The following is a 4459-nucleotide window of genomic DNA, read 5'->3' on the forward strand; positions in this document are numbered from 1 at the left end:
AGAGAAGCAAGAAGAGAGGAATAGTGTTGTTATCAGTTTTAGTCTAGAGGTGATCTAAAAAAGTAAAATAAATAAATAAATCACCAGTCCCTTGCTGATGTGTGTAGCAGGGCCAGCAGAAGGAGTCATGGGTGTGGTGCATCATGTAGTCCCGCTCAGCATCAGTGTGAGGATGGCCAAGCACCATACATTGGGGGTGACTGGAAATTTCTGTACAACACTATCCAGTTTCTAGACTTTCTGGTTACAACAAAAACCTTCAGAAGTGACTCCATGCCTTGCTTCTCTAGAAAGTACAACAGCCAGCCAGCTCCACGCTCAATCTAGGTCTCCATTGCGCCACTCTGGCAGGATGAAGAACGTAAAACAGTAGTAAATGGGACTTTGCTGATTTATGCCTGTACATTGCTGCCTTAATGCAAGGTAGAGTGAACTGGGCTCCAGCATTTCTTTGTACTTTGTTTATATTTTAACTCTAGGGTCTACCCGAGATGGTTTCTTGGTTACATGATCATCAGGCTTGTTTCTAACCAGAATGTCCAATAACTTGTGTGTGTTAAGTATCTAATCTGATCCCATCCCCCACTACTCACGATCCACATGAATAAGCTTTGGGCAAAGAACTGAGTGAGTTTTGATGAAACCCAACTGCCGGCCAGGGCACAAGGCCCAAAGTAGACCTACTATGTCCCTGGATCAGCATAGGACCACTGGTCTGCCATGCATCTTGCACAAGGAAGAGCCATTGTAGCTCAGTGGCCTTCTCTGTGGCTTCTTAAGCTTTCACAGGTCCATCACCCCTTTAGGGGAGCCCTTCTCCAGCCCTCCCAGGCTGTGAACTCCCTACTTAGGGAGCCTGAGAAACATTGTGAAAAAAATGAACCTTCCAATAAGAGACGCATTCAACTTTATGAAAAAGGGGTAGAGACAGGGTCAGGAAGGACAGATAGAAAACACCTTGTACATGCCTTGGCTACACACTCAACAGCTTGTTTATGAGGCTTTAGCCTCTAAGAACATAAGCCAAGGCTGACAAGACACCACCAGCATCTCTTCAGCTTCATACTGAAAGACAGGTCAGGTTCACAGGATCTTTCCTCTCCTGCAGAAGAACCTGCAGGCAGGCATAAGTGACTGATAGGGGGTGCACGGGGGTGCACTTGCTCCCCCAACATGGCCAGCGCCCCCGCAATGGCCGACATTGATGTTGTCAGTAGGGCTGGTGCCCTCCCGACAGGGTCAGTGGCTTCTGCCCCCCCAGATTCAGGAGGCACCAGTCACTCATGCAGGCAGTGATCAGGCACTTGGGGGTGATCAGTCAGTCGGATCATTGCTGAGCAGTCCACGCTCTCGCATTTTGCATACAGCAGCTGCTTTACGCAGCAGAAATAACTGCTCTCTCATCACTGCTGGATTGTTTAAGGTCACTCCAAGGGAGAGGAAACAGGCTTAGTTTTGGTGCCATTTGATTTCATTATGTTTTACGGTGTTATATTGTGATGGTTTGTTATAAATGCATATGGTGCCCTGAGGTTGTCTCCCTGCACAGTTCATCACAGCTAGAGCTACTTAGCGTTGCTTCACTGGATCATCCCAGCCAAGGCTTTGTCTACCTAGGTCTTATACACCTCTGAGGATGGAGAGTCCACCACTTCCATGTAGCCTGTTCCAGTGCTTTACTAATATTCTGGTGAGGAAATTTTTCCTAATATCCAGCCGGAACTTTCCTTGCTGCAGTGTGAGCCCATTGCTCCTTGTCCTGTCATCTACCCCCACTGAGACCAGTCCAGCTCCATCCTCTTTGAAACTACCTTTAAGGCAGCTGAAGGCTGCTATTAAATCCCCCCCACCCAGTCTTCTTTTAGAAGAAGCATCTTTTTCGTCTGACTCCTATGCAACTAAATGGCTGATCTAAATTCAACACAAAAAACCATTTAAAAAAGTCTATTTAAAAAAGAAAGAACTATCATGTGTATCTCTGTCTGATCATGTGTTGTTAATCTCATAAAAACCTCTATGTCTGTTCTGCTGAAGTCTGTCTAATTTTCCCCACCAGTTCTCCTATATAACAGCATCAGCAAAAAATGTTGGATGCTGCTGGCTTGCAAACCTCATACATGTGGGAATTACTAAGAAATAAAAATAGGTTTGGGCTTGTTCACATTCACCTGCTGTTCTCAAGATGAAAACACACAGGAAAGCAATTTGGAACGGCAGAACACTTTTTAATTTAAAAATTATTATATATTTTTTTATGGAAGCCAAGAGCATCAGCTGAATTGTACACCAGAGGAAAGAGCGTTGCACTTTAGACCTACTAACATGCCTATACTGTTAGATGTATAAAGCATTCACCAGGAATCTACAATGCTCCAATTAATTACATCAAACTGAGCAAACTTTGGACATTTGTTGAAAATGTTTTCTTCATTTAGCTGTTTTCAGGTTCTGCATCTAAGTTGTTAAATACATCCCTGGGCAAGCCTCGGTTTGCAGTTGTTCCAGTAGATTTCACTGAAGCAACTACTGTGAGCGGCTTAGACAGGGTTTTACCTTCTTAAGCCCCCTTCTTAAGACAAGTTTTGCACAGGATGAACTTCTGGCCCCCACCTCCACAGGAAGGCTAGTCCGTGAAGCCTCAGCACCACGTTTGCTCCATCAAATGCCTGCACAGGTGGCCCTTGGAAGCCTATAAGGCAAAGTGGCAGGCTCCATCTTTTCTGTCCTCTATTTGATGCCCAAAGTCTTTTTGCTTTATGTGGAGGACATGGCTAATGTTCACGATAAAAGCACGCCAGCAGGACAAAAGCTTATTTGTTTGCATTTCAGGGCATGAACAGATGGTTGCATGCCCAGTCTTGATGTATATAATTTTTTAAATACCGATATAAATTACACTGGCCTCAAAAACAGACAGGCAAGGCGCCATCCCTGGACAATAGCATGCAATAGGCACGGTTATTAGGTAGCAGAGGAACAGGGGGAAGCTTAACTGCCTTTAGCAAACAGCTAGCAGACAGACAACACCTAAAAACAGAACTTATACCAGTGGCCTTTTATCTCTGGTTCATTCAGGGGGGTTTCTGCACTTCATTGGACTAATTTATCTAGCGGTTGATGTGGTCTGTCCTTTCCATTTTATACCGATGCAGATGTGTCATCCATCCACATGCTCAGTGTAGATACATTTGCAGCTAAGAAGAGACACAGAATGTGTTATCCAGAGTTTAAGCTGGATATCTGTTTCTTTACGAACTGGACTAAGACCTGATGCTGGTACACTGAGGCTTTCAGCAGTTCAGATGCTGCTGCTGACATGCACCTCAGTCTGGGCCTCATTTAGAGACCATGCTGATCTGGGCCTGATTCTTCCTCCACTGCATGCAGAGAATCTAATCTTTTCCTGCCTGTGCAATTAGGACCATCATTTAGATGCCTAGCACCTCTAGCCTCTTTGCTAGCAGCCCTTTCTTTTCCTACGTCCCCAGCTCACACATGGTCCAGCCTCAGTTCATTCAAAATGCACCTACTGCCATTCCTCCTGCCTATCTCCCTCATCCCAGCTCCTCCTTTGGTTCCTCCACTAGCTCCTCAGCTCTCCCGCACCAGTCTTGCTGGGGTCATTGGATCATGATCCGTAAGGTCCCTTCCAGCCCCTAACAACTATGAAACACTTGCTTCATATACTTATTTTCAAACCCTTTTCCAACTCTGCCTCTCCCCATTTATTTATTGAATCACCCATCCTCAACTTTGTTTTTTATTAACATGGCAGGTAGGTAGAGGAGGTGTCAGTTGCTTCTATGCCTTCCTGCACATGGTCCTTCAGGCATGAAATGTCCTTGCTGAATGAATCCTTTGGTCCAGTGCTTTCACCCTTGGAAAATCCAAGGGTGAAAACACCTGATCAAAATCCAAAGCTGATTTGACCCCAACAAAACACTAACCAACCAATCACAGCTAGTTTGCAAATCCACCCTAAAAAAAACAACCCCCCCCCAAAAAAAACCCCAGAGCTATCAGGCACCCCAAGGTGAGAGATCCATTACCTCCTTACAATAGCATTTCAGACTTTACTTTCCCTCTGTTTATGGGTCACAGTCAGTGGTCAGATATAGTCCTAGCTTAGGTCCTGATCCCCAAATCTTTTAAATAAGGGCACACAAGGTTATTTGGGTAGACGTGATGTCTTTTTTCCAACTACTCAAGTTGGTCTAATAAAAGTTCTTAGCAAGCTTTTGGGCGCAGTCACCCTTTGTCAGGCATAGGGAGTCTCTGCCATTAAATCAAGGCATGCATTAAATAGGGAGAAACAGGTAAGTGATGGGGGACGGGGCATTGCTGAGACTAGGGGGTCAGTGGGCACAACCGTTGGAGGCCTCAAATGCCTCTACACGAATGCTCGAAGTATGGGGAAGAAGCAGGAGGAACTCGCCCTCCTCCTAGCTGTCACCAGCCC

At 45.4% G+C, this 4459-nt stretch overlaps 1 long non-coding RNA gene across 1 annotated transcript; it reads right to left on the reverse strand.

Annotated features, from left to right (window-relative positions):
• Positions 1-3814: 3814 nt before the first annotated feature.
• LOC109320725 lies at positions 3815-4233 on the reverse strand. Its single transcript, XR_002103851.1, has 2 exons — positions 4058-4233; positions 3815-3877 (listed from the first exon to the last, which is right to left on the reverse strand). It is a non-coding gene; the product is annotated as an uncharacterized LOC109320725 (long non-coding RNA).
• Between the last annotated feature and the right edge of the window lie 226 nt (positions 4234-4459).

This window comes from Crocodylus porosus, unplaced genomic scaffold, assembly GCF_001723895.1.
Source record: "Crocodylus porosus isolate Cpor-Errol unplaced genomic scaffold, CroPor_comp1, whole genome shotgun sequence".
Taxonomy (NCBI): domain Eukaryota; kingdom Metazoa; phylum Chordata; order Crocodylia; family Crocodylidae; genus Crocodylus; species Crocodylus porosus.